The sequence below is a fragment of the Neofelis nebulosa genome, chromosome 8, assembly GCF_028018385.1.
Source record: "Neofelis nebulosa isolate mNeoNeb1 chromosome 8, mNeoNeb1.pri, whole genome shotgun sequence".
NCBI lineage: Eukaryota > Metazoa > Chordata > Mammalia > Carnivora > Felidae > Neofelis > Neofelis nebulosa.
This window is the reverse complement of record NC_080789.1, coordinates 83,603,035-83,625,971: the sequence shown is the minus strand read 5'-3', so window position 1 is coordinate 83,625,971 and position 22,937 is coordinate 83,603,035. Positions and strand designations below refer to the sequence as shown.

General features: G+C 38.2%; 1 protein-coding gene across 14 annotated transcripts in view; it reads right to left on the bottom strand.

Annotated features, from left to right (window-relative positions):
* The window catches only part of LMNTD1 (lamin tail domain containing 1), a 485,471-nt gene that overhangs the window by 186,018 nt on the left and 276,516 nt on the right, over positions 1 to 22,937 (bottom strand). The gene's annotated exons all lie outside the window — the stretch shown is intronic.

Here is a 22,937-nt window from a genome sequence, read left to right as displayed (position 1 = left end):
ACCCCAGGGGAGGATGGCAGGTGGCGATGCCTGTAAATTTATGCTAAGATATTTCTCATCTTATTAAAATCTTTTAAAGTGAGGGGCACTTCTTGAATGGGAAAACTATGTAAAACAATAAGCCCCTAAGGGAACTAAAAATTTTTAACATGATATACCCCTTTAAAAGTAAGAAGTTGAGAGATCTGTGGAATTGTGTTAGCTGATTGTTCATTTTTGCTGTATATATAAGGTCTTGCTATGGCCTAGAACAAAGCTCAAGAGAAACCTTATCACCACCCTATTCTGGTGAGCTTAAGATCTGACAGGAATCTCAAGTCTATGAGAAAAAGCTTCTTAAACTTTATCTGTGCTATATTGGAAAATGAGGGAAGATCATGCATTGTCTTTCTCATAGACAATTTGACATTGTGGACTCTTGAAAAATATGAACAGGAAAATGGACAGTGGAAAATGTGTGAAGCAGAAGGATAAAAAAGGAATATCTAGACCTGACCCTAGTTAGCTACAAGTTAGCTGAAGCTATGTCCAAAGATGGATGATGACATGGCTGCTATATGGAATGAGGTTTCCTCATTTTCAGCTTGAGGAGAGACTTGAAGAAAGGAAGCTGGTGGGTTTGCTGAAGGCCTAGAAGTGCTTCTGTGAAATGGATGCCACCAGTGATGGAAAATAATAGTTAACTTCCAGGGGTACCGTAAGAACCAACCAAAGGGTTTATTTAAAGAATGGAAGTAGTTAGATGTGGAGGATGAGAGTTAGGAAGAATGTGAAGGCAAAAGAAGAAGAAGAAAAGATAAAAGCTTTACACTTTGAGATCTTAAACTCCCTTGCTTCTTACCTTTAGACTTCTCTGTCTCAGGTCAAACACTCTAAACAACACTGCCTCTAAGAAGCCTTCTGTTCCCAGACTGAGTGAGATGTCCTCGTCTGGGTCTTTGGATGCCCAGTGTCCACCTGTTACCACAAAGGTCTGCGATGGCCTAAATTTCCTTGTCTGTCTATCTGGTAAACACTGAGCCTCATGAGTTCAGTATAATATATCCACTTCGCTCTCTACTGTAGTCTTAGCACCTAGAGCAATGCCTGATATATAGTAAATTTTCAAAGGTATGTGGAATGTATAAATTGCAGGGGGAGGGTACAGAAGCATAGCAGAGAGAAGAATCTGATCAGAGTGGAGCAGATTCCTGGATGACCAAGGTCCACAGGTAGAGAATTGGTACAGTTTGGGAATTCAAAGAAGCACCACAGAATGTGAGAAAGTGTCAAAGATGGGACTTGAGGGACAAATGGGGTTGATCATAAAGAGCCTTCAAGCCATGTGAAAGAGATTAAAATTAATGCTGAGGGTAGCATGGAGACATTGACAAGAAAGTTGGGAAGTAATGTTATTAAATTTGTGCGTTTGGAAAGAGGAGTGTGTTGCAGCCTGGAGGCAGCGGTCCTCTTTAGAAGTAAGTTGCAGATATCTATGGGAGATATCATCATGTGTTGAACAATATAGTGCAGAAGGGATGGAAAAAGTGGACTGATATAAGAAATATTTCAAGGGTAGAGTTGACAGAGTTTTGATATTGATCAGAGAATAAGGAATAAAAAAGGAGATGTTAAGATTGATAGCTATATTTTAAGACTGACAGCTTGGGCAAATAGATACTGAATGGTGCCACTCACTAAGATCAGCAAGTAGGAGGAGTATTTTTGCACTTTTGTAAAATCAGCTTCAGGCAGGTTAAAGTCAATGCGCCTGTGCAATATTGAAGAGGGCACACCTGGAGGCAGTTAAATATGTACATCTTGAGAGCTCAGGTTAATAACGGAGCTGGAGACACAGATTTGGTGATCATGGTCAGAGGTAGTAATTAAAGCCAGGGAAACCAATGAGATTGCTTAGAGGAGTGTTTAGAGGGAAGAGACAAGAAGACAGGACTTTCCAGAACAGACACATTTGTTTAAAAGGGCAGAAGAAAGGAACCTGAGAAAGAATAGTACAACAAAGCAGACTGAGAGATAGAGACATGTCACAGAAGCAGAGGGGAGAATTAATTTCAAGTAGAAAGAGTGGTCTAAATATCAAAGTCTAGAAGAAGTTAGGTTGACAACTGAGACAGTGTCCATTAAATTTAGCACCAAGGCAGTAATTCATTACCTTGATAAGAATGGCTTCCATAAAAGTCTGGGGACAGAAGCCATATTACACTGGGTTGAGAAGTGAACAGAAGATAACAGTGTGACTACAGTGAGTATGGACAAATGTTTCAAGAAGTTTGACTGAAAAGGGGAAATACTGACAGTTTTCAAAGCCCTTAAAAATTCAGTCCTTATGGGAAGAAATAATTGGCAACTAGTTGTGGCCTAAGGAAGAGCAAAGAACAAAACAGACCCCAAGAGCTGTGGATAATTCCAAAACCTTGGAGGCAGTGGTCTCACTGACAGAAGGCAGAGGGAAGTGAGTTTGCTGGGAAAGTTCCTTTTTAAACTCTGGTATGATGAGATGGTGTTTTCCCAAGTGAAATTACACAAAAGAAGTTAGAAAGAGGAGTGGAATTGACAAAGTGCTCTGGCTGAGATGAACATTTCAGGACTTCCATGCAGTAGTGGCAGCTAAGGCTGTTGACAGGTATAAAACTCCCAGGGGGAAAATGTGAATGAGAGGAACAGACAAGGACAATATGACACAACAGTCCACTGATATTTGTCACCTAGGAATCAGGTGCTTTTCCTGATTGGACAACTGGTAAGGGCAGTCAAGTTATCATATTTATGCAGACTTTTAAATCTTTCCTAAATTATTATGAGTATAGACAAATTTAAACTTTTGATTATTAAAGACAAGTTAACACCTCCATACCCAGGCTACGTACTATACAATACTCTTGACTTTACAACCTATAATTCATTCAGTAAAATTTATTCACATACCTTTAGCATTTTCTATATTACATAATTGTTATGAACAATGTATTTCCCACCATAAACTACTATTTTCAATAACAAGTAAAATTATGACAGATATAAATATATAGTTCAGGCTCTTTCTGAATGAATGCTGAATGGTGTCATGTATTTGGGCAACAGCCAGAATGTGGATGACTGACACTTAGAAGATACAGAGCACTGTGCTAGGAAGTGGAAACTAAAAAGGTGGGTGACAGATCATTTCAGGTCTTCAATATTTCACTAAGTACTTTTAGCTTCATTCTGCAGACTATTGAGAAATCACTGAGTTATTGTGGGCAGAAGGAGGGAGGCTTTGATCTGTGTTTTAAGAAGGTAATTCTGGTAATTAGTAGGCTCCCAAAACATATTTGCAGACTGAATGCAGAAATGATGACTGAAGCCTGGGGGGTCAGAGGAGAGATACCATTACTGTTTGGAAGATAATGGGAGATAATGTGGAAGGTCTCTCATTCAGTGAAATCAGGGACTGAATTTGGTCAGTCATTTGCAAAACTTAACAAATCAGAGGATAATAAATAAAAGATATTCACCTCGGATATATTGTAGATTAAGACGGACATGAATACATTCATCCAGCAATTATATAACAGAGTGCCAAGGCCCCTTGAGTACAGGTCTGTCATATGGAGTTTTGTATCATTTTTCCTGCATGAACCACACCCATGTTTCTGTTTCTTTAAATTCCAGCAAAAGGCAGTTGGAGTGCAGAATCTTAAAGAAATTTTTACGAAAGTTTTCCCTAATCATTTTTGGCTCCCCTTCTCCATACTTATTTGTATTATAATATTTTTCAGTTACTGGCTCTCATCTATTTTTTTCCAAAGCTTTCAACTCAATTTTCATAGGACAGCTCTCTTTCACACTCATATCTCATTACTTTACATAGTATTTAATTAAATATTGTAACATAATAAAAAGTACAACTGCATTGACCAGCTTGAGAACAAAATACAACTGTTTCTTGGTAAATGTGCAACTAAATTGATGGGACCAGGAAAGTTCAACATTCCAGGCAATTTCTTACTAGTCTCCAGTGATAAGTGTGTGTAAGAGGATTGAAGAGTGTTATTAATGACATGATTTGACTAATTGGAGATTGGCTAGCAGAGCTTCTACTATGATGATCTGAGCTGGGGCTACAGCAATGGAAAAAGAGAGGAGAATAAATTGAAAAGGCATCAAGACTGTAGCTTTGGAAATAAATAGGCTTGAGTTCAAATTCTGACTTTACCATTGAGTTATAAGCATCCAAGTTTCTGTTTTCTTACATGTAAAATAAAATTGAGCAAAATATAATGAAAGGTTGGGAAAATCTACCTAATGCACTTAGCGATGTGCCTGACAAAGTAAATAATTAATATGATATTAAGTCAATAGAATTTGATGTTGAATTAAGGAAAGTAAAGAGTCAAAGATGACTCCCTGTTGTCTACCCTGGCTGAATAAAAGATAATAATACCACTAACTGAAATAGGAAACACAAAAGGAGAAATAGGTTTGGCAGATAATATAATAATGTTAGTTTGGGATGTATTGAGTTTCCTGGTATGATACCCATATTGAGATGACTAGAAGGCAGTTGGAAATGTTATTCTGGCTTTCAGTGAGTGGTCTTGGTTAGTGATATCAACTTGAAGTCATACATATAGAATGATAAATGAAGCCATAAAATGGATAGGTTTGGTCACAAAGGGAGTGAGGACATGGCAGGTTGGTTGGGGGAAATATACAATCAGACATGAGGCAAAATCCAAGATACAAGAGAAACCAGCTGGGATAGTGAAGCAATAGAGGCATATCCAGGAAACACAGGTATGGTTTCGATGATTAGATGAGTTCTATCTTTATCTTGCACATTGTCTTGGCTCAGCCTCTCAAGCCTGAGGCAACTTTTTCACTCCAGAGGTGTCTTAAAGCTCACCGATAGCACTGAAGGTTAGGTGGTTGCTATGGAGATTTCATAGTAGTTTTTGAAAGGGAGGCAAGACCTAGAGAGTTTTTTTGTTTTTTTGTTGTTTTGTTTTGTTTTTTAATAGTTAGGGTAGGGTCCAAGAAAAGATTTAAGCATGTTTCCAGGTTAAAGAAAGGGAACTAGTAGAAAGAGAATTAAAAAAAAAAAAAAATAAAAAAATAAAAAAAATATATATATATATATATATATATATTAGAAATCAAATGTGGTTTACTGTGTAATATGAGATGGTAGATTATTTTTATATTCATCTTAGTTCCTTTCTGTGTGTTCCAAATTGTCTTCATTGAGTATATAAATAATGGACTTGGAAAAAAATTATTTTCTTTAACATGAAATTGGGGTAGTCTATGAAACAATGTTCCAGAAAAAGTGGAATGGCGTTGTATCAGGAACACAAGTGGAGAAGAAAGCTTGGAGAGGGAACAGGGATGCTTTTCCCATTGAGAGAAGAAAAGAGAACAGCTTAAGATCCAGAGACAGTTTTGAAGTGGAAGTGAGAGAGTTTGAGCAAAATCACATCATTTGGTCTCTATATTTTTTAAGTAAATTAACAGCAAAGTAGTTTGCTGAAACTGAGGAGGAAAGATAGGACTAGAACTATGGAAAGAGTGAAAATGTTTTTAAAACTCAATATGAGGAGTAGAAAAGGATTTACTTTGAAATTGGTAAAAATATCTGCAAAGAGCCTGGAGACACAGCTGAAGTTGGATAATATGTACACGTAGTGTAGCCGGTTACTGAGTTATCTCCCATGACAACAGTTACCTGTCCATATAGTGGCAGCAGTTAGATTTGCCAGGCAGGTGTCCGAGAGTCAGTGGGTGAGGAAATCTAAGGTAGCCTTCACTCCCACTCCCTTGAGACCTTCCCTCTTATGTTCTTGGTCTTGGGCAATGACACCACCAGGACTGCTATTGCTAATTGCAACAACCTTGGAATCATCCGAGATCCCTCTTTCTCTTTCACGAACCCCATCTAAACAATCCCCAAGTTCTTCCCACTTCTTCTCCAAACCCTACTCCTAACTTTACTGTCACCATGCTTGTCTGATCTGTTTTAGGGAATAAAAACTCAGACCTTTCACAAAGCACCAAACCACTAGGACAATGGTCTCTGGGCACTTTCCCTGGATGCCCCATAGCATCTTACTCTCAGCAGCTCCCTCCTCCCCCTCTACTCCCATCCATCTCTGTAAGCCACACCCATGCCAGAGCCAAGTTGTCCTGGTTCCTTCCACACCTGGTCCTAATGATGTAACACCCCAGGCCTTCTTAGCCAGACCCCCAGCTTATTCTGCCCGGAGTCTAGTTCCCCTCTCGTCTCTCCTCCCATACACACTCTGCTCAGATACTAAGCTCATCTTGTATTTTTAATGTTTGTTTATTTATTTATTTAGAGGGAGAGTGAGTGGGGGAGGGGCAGAGAGAGGGAAAGAGAGAATCCCAAGCAGGCTCCGTGCTGTCAGCATAGAGCCTGACAAAATGTGAGATCATGACCTGATCAGATCAGAAATGAAGAGTCAGATGTTTAACCACTGACCCACCCAGGTGCACCAAGGCCTTTCTAAATCATCAATTCCATCACATTTACACTCAGGTTGAAAAAGAAAAAACAAAAAAAAAGGGAAGCAGTAGAATGTAGGAAAAATGTTGAGGTTGTTTTCTAAGCTTGACGCAAAGAGCAGAGAGGAAAAAAGGATGACCTCTGTTTGAAAGGATTATGATTCAAGTGGAATTATCAGAAGAAAGCAAAATTTCAGTCAGTTGTATCTTTAGTTTTTCAATACAGATTTAATTAGAAAATATGATAAGTCAAGTATTGCTCTATATAGCTGTGAAATGGCTGGGCATTGGAGATGATGTATGTTAGTATAAAAGGGCAGACCCTTTTTCATAAATGAGGCACAAATTTCTGTAAAGCTTAAATTAATTTCCATATAAAAATTCCACAGAAATTTTCAAGCCTTTTGTTTCATGATAGTAAGGTAACACTTACGATGGTTACTGAAAAAAAATCCTTTGGAAATTGGTTGAAACTCAGCAATGACTCCAAGTGAGATCACCGGATAATATGTACAATTGATGTTCTCACATTTCCTGACTCGGCAGGTGACTCAGCCTTTGTTCAGCAGGGCCATAGGGACAAGTTATTGCCTGTGGCCTCAAGATCACATTACACAAATTAGGTGTTCATAGTACTCTTTTCTAGTGGGCTGGGGGGGGGGGTGGCACAAAAACCCACATCTCAAACAGCTTGTTGGTTTAGCAAAGAGCCTTTTTTCCAAGGATCATGGGAAGGGAGACTTTTTCAACCTCTTTATGTAAATACCAAAGCCCTTTTCAAAATGTTATGAGAGCATCCACTTGAAGTGCTTTATTTGACAAGTGAACAATGGTTTTCAACCAGCTCCTCAAATTATAGCCCCGACCTGGTAAACAAAGACATCCAGGAATTGTCTAGAGCCTCAAGCTTTACATGTCATTTGTCTACATAGATGATTGATATCCCCACCCAAGCCTAAACTGGATTCAGACATTCTGGAGGTGTACAAAGTGATATCCTGAAGCATCTTTTGAAGAACTCAATAATCTTGATCAAGAGACACCCTATTAGCAGTTAGAAGATAGAAATAATTCTGAGTGCAGTTTGGTAGCTGTCTTCTACTCAGCCTTACAAATAATAACTGGATGAAAGAGAGAGAGAGAGAGAGAGAGAGAGAGAGAGAGAGAGAGAGAGAGAGAGAGAGAGACTGAAAGAGAGAAAGTGAGTTAGGGGCTTGCTTTAGCTCCTAAGATAGCATGACCCAGAAGGTTCATGTCTCATCTCATTCTAGACCTCCATTCAGCATGCTACAAGAAAACTTTAATGGCATCAACCAATGTGGAATCAAGGGTCAGGAACCACACTTGGCAGGAGGGGATTTGTCAAGACCTTTGCTGCAGACTGGGAGCAATACTTGTTGTGGAGAGTCATTTTCCAGGGAGAGTAAAGTCTAAGATCATTTACAAATTCCAGGCGTGGCCAACTGATCATGGTGATGGCATTTCCTGAACTAGAGAATAGAAGAGAAACAGATGATGAGCAGGTCAGTTTTAGACATGTCAAGTTTGAGATGCTTATGAAACTTCTCAGAGAAGGTGTCAATAAGGCAGTCAAGAGCTTTAGAGAGTGTCTGGGGTAGAGCTATAAATTTAGTGTCAGAAGTTTAGAGATGTCAGTTGAAGTAATGAGAGGTGGTCCAGAAAAAGTATGTGAAGAAAGCAAAAAAGACAGTAAAACCCTAAGATTATCTACATTAAAAAGAGTAGCAAAAAGTGGCCTTCATGGGAAACATTTGAATAATAAGGTAAATTTAGGGGATGCAAGAAGGAGATCTGGAGGAATTTGCTACCCAAAGAAATCACACTCAGAACTTAATCTGCAGAGTTGTTTTTGGAAAATTATATTACTTCTTTGTTTCCAGATCTTCCCTTTCAGAGGAACTAACTGCAGAATATTACATCTGAAACTGAACTTCCAAATAAAGGAAATATTTGTAAGGATTTTGTTTCAAGGATATTAATCAGCAAGCAGTTAAGCCAGGGAATAATAAACAGTCATTAGCTGAAACATAGCAATGTAAATCCTAGAAACTTTTATGTCTTTTTAAAAATTGATTGTCCAGTAAGACACTAATAGCATAAAGAGTCACATTAATTGGTGCTTATAAAGTGATTAATCTCTTTATTTCCCCTCCAGTCATTTGAAACATTCTATAAGATGTCCTTGTAAAAAAAAAAAAAGTATTTTAAAAGGAACTTTACAAAAGCTTTCATTTTGCAAGGTTTTAGAGTGTGGTGGCATGGTTCTTGGTATCATAATTCAACAACAGTCTACTTTAAATCAGATGTTTTTATTTAGGTACAGAAGATATGCAGGACCATGAACTCTAACACTGAAATTTCAGAAAGCAATTCTTCCATTTTAACTGGAAAATAGTCTGCTATCTTCTTTGTAAAGGAGGCCCTACATGATTAAAAAAAAAAAAAAGAGGATGACAGCTTTGCCAAATCCCTCCATTTCCTCCCTCTTTAGGAATAAACTAACTACTTAACATCAGATGACATGGAGCTCTGTGCCCAAGTCCCACATTCTCCATGTCCTGTCTCCTGAAGAATCCCACCCATAGCAAATATTCTTTCTCCAGAAGACATAAAGAGGATGAAGATGCATGCAAACACAGTATTTATAGGTCTTCCCTATACATTCCTCACAATACTGAGTGGGTTAGGAGACTCAGTTGGTTCACAGTTGGTTTCTACTTATCGATTCCCAGAATTTCCAAGCCCTCAGGAACTGAATGAGCAGTTGCTGCAATCAGCAATTAGTAGGCCCCATTTCCTCTCTCTGTATCTTCTCCTGGTTAGTTCTGATGATCTTCCATCTATGTGTTCAGTCTTGCCCTTCTTGGACAGGAAATATGTACAAGCCTGGGGCCCTTGATCTCTTCACAGTCAGGAAGAGTTTAATATGAAATGTCCTAGAGGGAGTCCATTGGCTTGTGCTATGCTACTAAACACCTTGCTGCCTGCATACATTAGGGTGTGAGCCCCTTTGTACTGGTCTACATATTGCCTCTCACTCCTCTATAATGTCCCCATGGGCCTCCTGCACTTGCCTTGCCTTTGAAAACTGTCTCTCCTTTGTTCTTGATGGTTCTACCACTTGAAGCTTTGCCTTGATTCTAATTCAGAGGCCATGTGCCTGTTATTCTTATACAGGCCAACTAGATGCAGCCTGTCAATCTCTATGAACTCCCATCATGGACTTTCATGGCTTACCACTTACTGGAGGCTGCTACAACCCTAAAACTTGGTGCTTTCCACCTCCTGGGTGGGTCTGTCCTGTCAGCCCTGGAATTGGCACAAGGTCTTCTTGGGCGAAGCCTACATTACTAAGGGGGCCAATATCAGATTAATTACACTGCTCTGCTCTGATTTGCTAAGAATAAAAAAATTTGATGTATCCCTGACAGATCCCCAATTATACCATTAACATCTAATATACAAGAATGCTTCACTCTGTATCAAAACAATATCATTAATTACGTGTGTAATAAACTCTCTTGATAAAGTGAATACATTTTAAAAATGTTTTTGGATCACATGGATGTGGGGCCTGAATATTAGTAACAACCTTTGCGAATAATCATGTTTAGTAAATGTAGGGTGGTCAACTTTAGACTTGAAAGTCCTACAAACCAAGATGTTCATTCACCCTAGGAAAACGAGTCAGTCTATCTAACTGCCCTTGATCTGTAGAATGAGAAAGGACCCAACAATAACTATACATAAAATTATAATGTAATAAATCTCTTTTTAATTGCAGCCTCTTCCTGCCCATTCAGCACACTGTAAGTAGATAGTGCTTTCAGCTAAATGGGGGCCTTTCCACTTAGAACACTCTTTCTTTTGAATGACCTTTTCTATTCCCTACATGACACGTTCTGTTCCAAAGACCATCATTAACTCTGTCTTCTGGATTTCAGCAGGCCATCTTGATTCAGACAGTGACCCTGGCTCTATGGGGAAATTCTTTATCCAAGTCTAGCAGTTGTCCCTGTTTTCTCACTGTTTTGACTGATGCATTGCAAAGCCCCATTTTCTCTATCCTACAGCAAATGTTGTTAAGTGTTTAAATCAGTAAAGAAGTATAAACTCAAATGCTAGTCTAAGCCAAATAAACAGGTTTTTTTTTTTTTGTACTCAACAGAACGTCTGAAAGTCTTAATTTGCTACATAGTATACACCACCAATCTCCAAAGGAATCAAGGGTGTTCACTCTTTCCCAAACATACTTGATAATGGATGTATTCCTAGGAATAGCATTATTAATACCTTGTGGAAATCATGTCTAGCTGTATACAGTTTGGGAAGTGCTAGTATAAAAGGAAAAACACAGATTTGGTGCCAGAGAGCTCTGGGTTCAAATCTTAGCTTCAAACCTTTTTAGTTGGGTGACTTATTTACTTATCTGTAAATCTTTTATTTAATTACATTTACATATTGTTATTTTAAAAAATTCATGTAAGGAGGGAGGTAGATTTAAAAGCAATTTTTGTTTCCTCTTTTGTACTCCAGGTATCTACCTGGTGGGACTGTTGTAAGGATTTATAAGTTTACATATGAAAGGCACCTACCATACTACTTCAAAAGCTTGTGGTGTGGATGTAACATGAATATCTCACTCCAAAGACTATAGCTTCATGAGAGATTAATGGATCAAAATTTAAAAAACTAAGAGCGGAAAGCCAATATGCTATGATTTAAGCAGAGAGTGCATGTACAACACCATTGAGTATCATTCAGAATTCCTTTCCTTTGAGACTTAAGATTTTTATCATCTTAAATCATTACCAAATGACTCCTTAGCAGGCATTGTTCAAAAGATAATGGCATTTAAAAAATAAATGGGTAGAAAGAGAAGAGAACCAATGTATGCATTGCACTCCTTCTTGGAGATCCACAAGGCATATTAGCATAGTCAAGTCTCCTTTTGGGGGACATTGGAGCAAAAAGTCATAAAGAAGGGGGAAAGGAGAGGCCAGAGACATTAAAGATACACTTCAGACCCTTCATACTCAACAAATATGAGGTGAAAGGGTTAGAGACTCAGTTGTTAAATTCTCTAGCTAACTGTTCTTTTGGGGGAAAAACTCAATTCTATACTCAGTCTTATTTCACAGACTAGATGTGTTCCAGAAAAGATGACCTTTACACAAGTTTATTAAGCACATATTCCCACAGGATCTCATTATGAGAACAGAGATACATTGCCTGGCAGAAGGAATAGGCCTACACATAGTCTATCATTATGTTGTAGTGAAAAGAACCACAAATTTTGTCTGCTGTACAACACAAGGAATGGGATCTCTCCCCCTTCTGAGGCTTCAGTTTATTATTGAAAATAGGGATGATGATAGTGATGATGATGAGGATGATGATAATGATAACAACAATATCCTTCTCCAGGATGATTATCAGGAACAAATTAAACAAGTTACATTAAAAGCTCTATTAAACTGCCACCACTCTGAGGATAGGAACTATGTGTATCTTGCTCATCATGGCATTTCTAGGATGGTCCCAGGGTCTGGCCTATGGGTGGCAGCGAGTACATCCATGTTAAAAGGGTAAATTCATACTTTATAAAATCAAAATCCCTGCACAAATTCTTGTTTGATTTTTGTTCCTTTCTTTATATATCTTAGGAGTGTTTTAAAACAGTGTTGTAGGACTTTTAGATTTCACCATATCGATTGTTAACTCCATTTAATGTAAGAAGAAGCATTTTCAAATTAAAAAAAAGGTAGTAATAATGTTATCTCTTTTTATAAGGCAGTTATTCCCCCCAAAAATAACCATTAGTATAGTTAAACTATCTAAAAATAATATTACTTGCATTTATCGAGTGCTGTTTTATGTGCTTATATGTAATAATCCTCATAATACCCCATAGGACAGATATTTTTATTACAACCACCATACAGATGAAAAAACTAAGGTACAGTAGGGCTAAGTAACTTCTCAAAGATTACAGAACCAGAATTCAAACCAGGTCAAGTGGCTCCACAGCCCTCACTTTTAACCATCATGCCTTGTTGCCTCTCTTAGTTCTTGATATTGTCTTTAGTTTTCACTAGGGAAAACTTCATCATAAATTAGCACTGGTCTGAAGTGTAGAGAACCAATGATTTATTTTACTTGAGGATTCTTTTTGTTCTAAGTATCCTTTCCTCTGAAACCCCAGATCCCAGGAATTTCATCTACAATTTGGGGAAAAAGTGATAACCAGTTCTGATCAGAAGATAATAATGCACAAAAAGAAAATATAAACAGAGGAAGGTTTCCATTGGTAAAAAGAAGACAATCAGAAAGGCATATTAAGTGGGAGTAAAACCTGTACTGTTAGAGGGGGCAAGGTATCAGGAGCAATGAGCAGAATTAAAAGGACATAAATCAGTAGACTCATGTACTAGTCATTAAATTGGTGGTGGAAAACCAGAAAAATGTCTACCTGCTAGGTGGACAACCTGGCAAATGTTACTTTATTTAACCCAAAAGAATGAAAAGAGCCAAGAGCATGAGTGGAGTTGCACCAAATGGAGCAGAGGGGATAAGTGAAACTGAATTCTGCATACATGAGGCCTCTCCTCAAGTTCATGAACTAATCAGTGCAGAGGTGGGCCATCATGTGGTCTATGCCCCACTTGGGTGAACTTAGAAGCAATGAGGATTTCAGGAACAGACATTTTTCCTTTGTTGGCTGGGTCCATGCTAGGCCCTGCGAATGGCAGTGTAAGAGGCTGACTGAGAGGCTGAAGGAAGAGAAAGTACTTTCTCTCTTTCTTCCAGATATCCTGGTTGCTTCCCATATCTTTGGGCATCTCAGCAGCAATGTTTTTTTGTTTTGTTTTGTTTTGTTTTGTTTTGTTTTAATTAGTTAATTAATTTATTTTTCATCTGCAGCAGTTACTCCAGTATTAATTGGTTGTAGTTTTCAGATTTGTTTCCCACCACCTTCCCAGGATCAGCTTTAACAACCCCTCTCAGAATTACCAGCCAGTTAGTGACCCCTCCTCAGAGGTCTGGTTCAACTGGGCAGGAACCCTCCTTAGAGCTTTTAAGTTCTGATACTTCCAACCTCTTGGTTTTGTTTCCACAGTGTAGGAGCGGGAGCTGCTCTCTGCAGTTACCTCTGGGTTCCCTTTTTCCTCTTCAGTTCTCTAATACCCATTTGGTCAATCTCTTTTTAAAAATACTTGATGTTGTGGAGGGTGCCTGGATGACTGAGTCAGTTGGGCATCTGACTCTTGATTTTGGCTCAGATCATGATCCCAGGGTCATGGGATAGAGCCCCTTGTCAGGCTCTGTGCTGAGCATGGAGCCTGCTTCAGATTCTCTCTCTTTCCCTCTGCTCCCTGCTCTCTGTCTCAAAAAAATGACAAACAAAAACCCAAACCTGGTGTGGTTTCTGATTTACCAGCAGGACCTTGGTAGAACAGTATCCATCGCCATCTGTTTTTTGACACTTATTCTTTATATCCTTCACCTGTCACTTTGTATTTGCAGATTTGCATTGTTGTAGAGGTTGGTTGTGTTTGTTTGTCTCTGCTTACTTATTTATTTATTTGTTTGTTTATTTTTTAATGTATGTGTTCTGACTTACCATTTAGATAAAAACTTCTGGAAGCACACACACACAAATTTACAATGTTCAGATTCAGAGAGATAAGGATTTAAGATCAGGTTCTTCCATTTCACAAAAATAAGTGATACTGAGCAAATTATTTAACAACTCTATGTCACTGTCTCATCTATAAAATGGTGACAATAATGCCTGCTTCATATCGATGTTGAAAGGATCTAAAGAGGAAAAAATATATATAAATGCCTTAATAAAGATGCTTAATACATAAAGGCACTCATCAAATGGCTTTTGAGTTTATAGCTATGCATGATTGCCTAGGAGACTAGCTTGTACACAGTAGGTACTTAATATATACTTGGGGTTAATGATTATGATTTAGCATTTTTGTGTTTGTGTCTGTGTACCATGCCATTGGATACTGGCTTGTACATAATAGCTCTCAAGGAATATTTGTGGATGATGACAAATGTAAGCTTGGATTGTTTGATTAATAACCCACAACATATTATAATCCATTTGTTGTGTATGTGCACTAAAAAACTGACTGCTGATCTGCCTACAAAGAATTCCAGAACATGCCATTTGGCTGAAGGTCTGTTTTACTGCTGTGGAACAACACTCATGGATCACGTGCTGGTACAATGTTTTTGACACAAAAGGTCTATTACCTGTTCAAGTGTCCTTTCTGTTAGGAAAGAAATGAAACTCTTTCCAGATAATCTTCCTTGAGGAAAAAATAAAAAAAGTCTGTGACCTTCATTACTGACGGACTCCTACTATGCAAATGGCAAACATGCACCACCAATACTTCACAAAAACCCAGAACAGCCATGAGGACAGTGTAAGTGTTTTGGTAACGGAACAGCAGAATGTGAATTCCTGTAGCTCCTCTGATTGCCCTTGAAGAGTCTGAAAGCAGAGCTGTATGTTTAATCACGGGGAAGGAATAATGAAGATCACGATGCCTGGGGAGGGAGCACTGTGTAACTCCAGCAGGCTCTGCTGAACACTCTAAGAGTAAAAATGCTTTGTTGTCTCTGTAGCTTGCTTGCTTTAGATAAGGTCCATCCCACACTAAAGGTAAAAACAATTAGAATCCTTTGAGGGTTTGAGGGGAGATTTTTTACCTGTTTTACTTAGTCTTTAGAATATATCTATATGGAACAACACCAACAACAGATATTCAGAATGTTCACATTTATATTTATATGCACTAAGCTCATTAAGAAATTGGACAACCAGGGTCTCCTGGTTGTTACTGAAGGGAAGGTATTCTGTCAAAATGGGCTAGTTCAGGGAGGTGACATTCATTTGTGAGATCTAAAAATAAATCATGACTCAGGAGTTTAACTGTGCTGGTATTAAAATGCTGCCCTCCTCATTGTTCTGGGCAATCAAGGATGTGTGTCTTAAATACAGGAGTTCTTCTTTTTTTTTTTTTTTTAATGTTTATCTATTTTGAGAGAGAGAGAGACAGAGCACAAGTGCAGGAGGGTAGAAAGAGAAGGAGACATAGAATCTGAAGCAGGGTCCAGGCTCTGTGAAGTGTCTGCACAGAGCCTGACATGGGGTTTGAACTCATGAACCATAAGATCGTGACATGAGCTGAAGTCGGATGCTTAACCGACTGAGCCACCAGGAGCCCCTTAAATACAGCAGTTCTTAAGTGTCAGTGCATGTAATAATTACCGGGGGCGGGGGGTGGTAAAGTACAAATTGATGGGCTCACTCTCAGGGTAGACCCTGAATGGAATTCCCAAGTGTATTAGCATTCTCCTGAGAAACAGAACCAATAGGACTGACTGACTGATAAGAAATTGGCTCAGGTAGTCAGAGGGGCTGAGAAGTCCCAAGAGCTGCAGTCAGCAAGCCGGAAACCCAAGAGAGCTAATAGTGTAAATTTCAGTCTGAATCTGAAGTCCTGAGAACTAGGAGAGCTTGTGGTCTAAGTTCTAGTCCAAAGGCCAGCAGGACTGAGACCCAAAAACAACCAATTTTTTAGTTCATGTCCAAAGGCAAGAAAAGAGGTATATCCCAGCTCATGCAGACAGGCTGAAATTCCCTCCTACTATTGGAAGAATAAATATTGTTAAACTGTCAATACTACCCAAAGCAATCTACACATTCAATGTAATCCCAATCAAAACTGCACGAGCATTCTTCTCGAAGCTAGAACAAGCAATCCTAAAATTTGTATGGAGCGACAAAAGACCCTGAATAGCCAAAGTAATATTGAAGACGACCAAAGCAGGAGGCATCACAATCCCAGACTTTAGCCTCTACTACAAAGCTGTAATCATCAAGACAGCATGGTATTGGTACAAAAACAGACACATAGACCAATGGAATAGAATAGAGACTCCAGAATTGGACCCACAAAAGTATGGCCAACCAATCTTTGACAAAGCAGGAATGAATATCCGATGGAAAAAAGACAGTCTCTTTAACAAATGGTGCTGGGAGAACTGGACAGCAACATGCAGAAGAATGAAACTAGACCACTTTCTTACACCATGCACAAAAATAAACTCAAAATGGATGATGGACCTGAATGTGAGACAGGAAACCATCAAAACCCTAGAGGAGAAAGCAGGCAACAACCTCTCTGACCTCAGCCGCAGCAATTTCTTACTTGACACATCTCCAAAGGGAAGGGAATTAAAAGCAAAAATGAACTATTGGGACCTCATGAAGATGACATTCCCTCTTACTCAGCCTTTATGTTCAATTCAGGTCTTTGATTAGATGAGGCTCAACCACATCAGGGAGGTGTATCTGCTTTACTCAACCTACCAATTCAAATGTTAATCTCATCCAGAAACATACTCACAGACCTATCCAGAATAATGTTTGGCAAAAGGTCTAGGTACCCCATGGCTCAGCAAAGTTAACCATCACACCAAGCGATGCAACTGTTGCTGGTCCAGGATTCACACTCTGAGCCACTGCTAGAGAAGAAATTGGGTCAGGAGTGGAAACTCACTACTTGATTTATCCTTATTACAGAGCCTGGTACCTAGGTAAGTACTTAATAAAAAATATATTGAGTGAGTAAATAAAGTGATAGAAGAAGGGAAGGGATGAAGGGAGGGAGAAAAGATCTCTATATAAAGAGACCTGAGTGAACATTAAACTATCAGGGTTCTAGTCTAACTAGACCTCATTTTCCTCAGCTCTAGAATTTGGTCTATATTCTCTCAGGTCTTTTATGGCTCCATATTTCTAAGTTCATCTCTAGTTTAAAGAGAAAACAATGGTTAACAATTTTTAAAACAAGTAATTTATTTAACTAATAACAGTGAGCTTTCATTGCAAGCCTGTCATGTGCCAAGTACTGTGCTAAAAATTTTATATCTCATTTGATCGTCACAATAACTCCATTCTTTCCATTTTACAGATGAAGAAACTAAGTTCATACATTGAGTAAGTAGTTGAGCTGGGATTCTATCCAGGTTCTATCCAGCTCCAAAACCTTTCTTCTTACTGTACACTGACTGTACCACAAACATTTACAGAAGACCAAATATGGGCAAACCACCACACTAGGGGAAAATCTCAAGGCATTTATCATCTAGTGAGAGTCAACATTTTATTTTTTAAAAGGCCAAATACCTAAAGAAATTTGGAATAGAAGAATGGTCAAAATGTTACTGGAATGTAACATTAAGGATTAAAGCACTATGTATAGGGGTTTTAAGAGTGTAAATTTTAAGATAAGACTATATGGGTTTTAATCCCATTTTCATTAATTATAAGCTGTATTAACTTGGCCAAATTACATAATCTCTTGCCTCAACTTCCCTGTCCATAAATACTTACCTCATAAGGGTGCTTACACCTACAGGTTGGATTATGTCCTCACCAGATTAAATGAATTAACATATGTAAAGCACTTATATAGTGCTACTCACAGGGCAATCAGTATATGAGTGCCTGATTATGATTATAATTATGATTATGATTATTATTATTACATCCCCAGTACCTAGCCCAACGCCCAACATATGAATGATAATCTGCATATAACTGTTGACTGGATAACAAGAACCCGTACTCTCTAGAGATTATAGCAGTTACCCATCTAGCAGCTATATTTCCCTATATAATTGACCTTCCTGAAGCTCACTCTAAGCCTTGGGATAGCTTCTTCCTTTTCTCAAGGTACCAAATTCAATAACATGTTATTACTACCTCTCAAAGCGTCTGCTTGTTGCTGGCTCAGTGATATATTAATATAGCTTTGATGTGCTGCAGTATTAAATTCAGAGTAATAAAATGAGAAGAAAATCTGAAATTTGCTTGAAATTTCTGTTTCAGTTCTCATAGTTGAAGATGATTGAAACTTTAAGAGATAAAACAAAACGTTTTAACCAGGAAGAAATTTTGAATATAATACCCTATGTATAAATTGTAGGTAATGACCGCTTGTTTTGCTTATCAAATCAACTTAATAAAAATCACTTGAAAACTCAAAACTGCACTCATACTTTCTTTAAAAAGTGGCACATTGCCAAAGAATTCATAGCAGAGCATAGTGAGAGCTGTGGTGTGTTCTCTGACATTTAAAAGTATACCTGAGCTCTTTAGCACATGGATGCTAAATATTCAACAACAGTCTGAAATTTCCAGTGCTGTTGCCTGCTTCAGCACTTTAATTCCTAGGATATGCCAGGGTTGCACATTAGCATTTAAATGGACAGCCAAGTTCTGCAGAAACCTAAGATATATGTCACACTGTAACTGGCTTCAACTCCTTCAGGGGCTGTGGAGTTTCTTTGCCTCTTCTGATGTTCCAACTTCTCTTTCAACTTCTGCCTTTGTGGATTTGGGATGATCAGTTATCTGCAAGATTTATAACCAACAGCTTTGATGTCAGACAGATGTATGGTGTCAACATTCTGCAATTCAAGAAAACTCTCTTTCTCCTTTAGGATGTAATGTTGTGTTTTTCTGCCTGCTGACTGCTCACTTTAATATAATAAAGCAAACTTCAGTTCCCTGGGTTTCTCTTAGGAAAATTTTAAATCAGTCCTCATTCCAAATTGGAACTTAATTCGGTATAATGTCCCTAAGCTTCACTAAACCACTAGGCTAGATCAGAAAGGGCTCAGTCTCCATATACCTAAAATCCACAGCTGTTTATGTCTTAACAGCAGAACCACAAAGTACTAATTACTAGAGTGCTTTTATTTGGATGTGCTTACTCATCTATTGAAACTCAGACTAAATACACAACTTAAATCACATGTTTCTCAAAAAGCCATCATGGAATCTATCCTTTGACCTCGAGAGTGATAAAGGTACATCTTACCAATATTCCTGGATAAACTTACACTGCCTTGTCGGTATAACAATGGATATAGGAAATAAAGCTGGTGGGTTGAGTGTTAGACAAGTGTTCATTCAGACTGCTTTCCAGGGTGCTTCCCTTAAGGCTGTTGCACGAAGCAGCTCACTAATGATCATGTTCATGGCATCACCTATAGCTGTGCTGTCCCATATAGTAGCCACTTGTTACACTTTAATTAAATTAAAAATTCAGTTCCTCAATTGTGCTGTTCATATTTCTGATAGTCAATAGCCACACGAGTCTACTGAATTGAATAGTTGAGGTATAGGATATTTCCATCATTGCAGAAAATTCTTCTGGACAGCACCAATCTAGAGTCAGGATTTAAGGGACCTTAAAAAGGGCAACTAACCATCCCAGGACTGAGGGATTCCTGGGATCTGGGACCTTCACTGTTAAAATGATGACATTCCCCAGAAAACCCTAACAGGTCATCTGGTCCAACCATACACCTAATGTGGATGTTCCTTCCGTGAAATTCTTGACTTTGGACATTTCTGAGTCTGCTAGCCAAATGATGTTACGTATTAATGTATGTGGCTGAAGCAGGCAGTATTTGGAGAACTAAATTAAAGAACATTAAACTAAAACAATAAATGGGTGGTCAGTTTCTGATTTTCACCAAGAGGTAGGAAGTTCACAGGAGCAAGTAGACTATTCAAGCAAACATACATTATGAAATGGCCCCACCCACTGAAAGGGAACACATTTCATAAGCAGCCTACAAGATAAGTAATGAGTCCAGCATCAAAGGCACATGGCTCTTAGACATGTCTGGTAAATCAGGGTCCTGTGTCATATTAACAGGCAGGGTTCTGTTGAATTATTCTTCCCAAAATAAATAAATATATATATTGCAGTCATTGAATTCAAGAATTCAAAGAAGCCTTGGGGAGTTTTCAGCCCAACTGTAATTTCGCAGAAGAGGGACCTGAAGCCCAAAGCGCCTAAATGCCTTTTAAGATTCCACAGTAATGGAGAAGGTCCATATTGCTTTTCTAAGAAGCAAGGGCAAGAGCACAGACTACTCTAAATTCCTGTAAAGAAAATTAATGGCATTTTAACGGAATATTACATTTTTATTACTTCTCCATGATTTTTGTTTAGTGTTATTAAAACTATTTTACTTTATATTAACTTATATTTGAAGTAGCTTCCTATTGAGAAAATTATTAACAAACAGTGGATAGGAAAATGCTTTAATGTTATCAGATGGTAGAGGGAAGGCAGAAGTATTCTTATTTTGCTTTGGTTTCTACAACCAGAAGAATGATCACTTAATGAAAAGAGTACAACATCACTGTAAAGGAGAACTGAAGACCAATTTAGGCAAGGAAATGGAAAGAGAACATCCAGGACTCCTTAAATATGGTGAAAACCCAGGCTCCAGATAAAAACAGACCTGCAGGTTTAAAGCTGGTTCCAGCTGTGATGTTGGAGAAGTTATTTTACTTCTCCATTCTTCAGCAAAGTCAATCTATAAAATAGGATTATAACAGAAACTATCCCAGAAGGCTAAATAATATGTATAAAGTGCTTAGAACAGTGTCCTGCCTGCTTAACGTTCTATAAATGCTATTAATTCCTCCATTATTATCATTAAATTACAAAACTGATTTCAAGTGTCCAGTTACAGATGAATTATATAGCAGGGGAATGAATGAGTAACTTGCAGAAATATTTGTTAAGTGATGAATACACAAATTACAACAAATCTGGCATCTGTAGTTTGTGACTGTTGCCTTAATAAATAACATAAAATACCTGCACTCAGACACTTGCTAAAGCAATGTTTCACAAATGTCAGTCATTTGATGAATATCTGTATTAGTTTCCTATTTCTGCTGCTATAAATTATCATAGGCTTAAAACAAGAGGCATTTCCTTTCTTACAGTTCTGGAGGTCAGAAGCCTAAAACAAGTCTTTTAAATAAGTTTACAATCAGGTTGTTGGCGAGGCTGGTTCCTTCCTGGAGCTACAGAGAATTTGTTCCTTTTATTTTTCAGCTTCTAGAGGCCGCCTGTGTTCCTTGGCCTGTGGCCCCTTCCTAACAACACTCCAACCTCTTGCTTCCTCGTCACATCTCCCATTCCTCTGTCTTTGACCCTCCTGTCTCCCTCTTAAGAACACTTGTAATTACATCATTGGGCCCTCCAGGATAATCCAAGGTAATTTCATCTCAAGATCCTTAGCTTAATCACATTTGCAAAATCCCTTTCACCATGTAAGTGAACATTCACAGATTTGGGGATTAGTATTGGACATCTTTGGGGGCCATTATCTAGCCTGTTATAGTATCATCCTCACTATTTGATTTTTTCCATGTCTGCTGACCCATATACTATAATTTAATAGCTGTCTTAAATCTTTTTTTTCTTAATTTTATCTGTGAACTCATGGCTTCAATGAACTAGTTATATATTTATTAAAACATATTAAAATGACATTATTAAAAATTTTGTTTATCCTCTTACATCTTCACTTGAGCTATGGATGATACATATAACACACTTTAGAAAACACTGATTATAAATTCTCCTATAAATTTACATCCCTCAAAGATCGGCTGAAGACCTTTCTACAATTTTAGGTAATTGGGAAGTCTAGCCAAGTCTAATGAGCAGGCTTATTATCTTCTCTTCTGAGTTTTTTGAGTTTTCTTCCCAGGATTATTTTAGAATACCTGAAGGAATGGGTTTTTGAATCATTATTATTAAAGCCAAAAAGAAATTCCTTGACCAAGTTACAGCTTACTGTTAAGTCCTCTACCTTTAGCATAGGCCAATACAAGAATCATCTCCTTGAACTGCATTTTTTGATCCTTTTATAAATCCACAGTTGGAGATATGACCCATTATGGTAGTGAGTGTTCCTTGTACAGGGAAGCAAGTAATAAAATTCCTGTTTGAGTTTAGTTCCAGGAAGAACAATGGTATTAAATTTATTGGCTTTCTTTTGTCATAAAAAGAAAACAAGAGTAGCCTAATGTGTTTCTGTTTTTGCCCAAGCTGCTAAACACAGATTCAAGATGTAGATTAAATCAGCTCAACTCTGGGACCTTGGCAGATTCCTTTGCTCTCCATTTATGAAGTATATTGCTTTGAGGCCTGGTTGTTGTAGTTTGTATTGTGCCCAGCCTTGTTTGAAGTAATAGAATATACAAGTCCTATTGTGACAGAAATTACAATTAGGTGGATTTGGATGTTTTATATAAAATGAATTCCTGAATCCTGAACTATATTTCATATTTTAAGAAAATAACTGTGGTGGGCATGAGAAGGTAACCACAGAGAACTTGATCAGGGCCCAGCTGCCATGCTCCCAAATCCATTCCCCTGTTTGTACTAAGGCCATGCTTAGTACAAAGCAGCACTGGGCTGCTCCCAGGTTAGGGCTGAGCATTGGCAGGGCTACTAAAATAGGTCCATTCCTGGGAGATTCAGAACGCCTTTGACAGC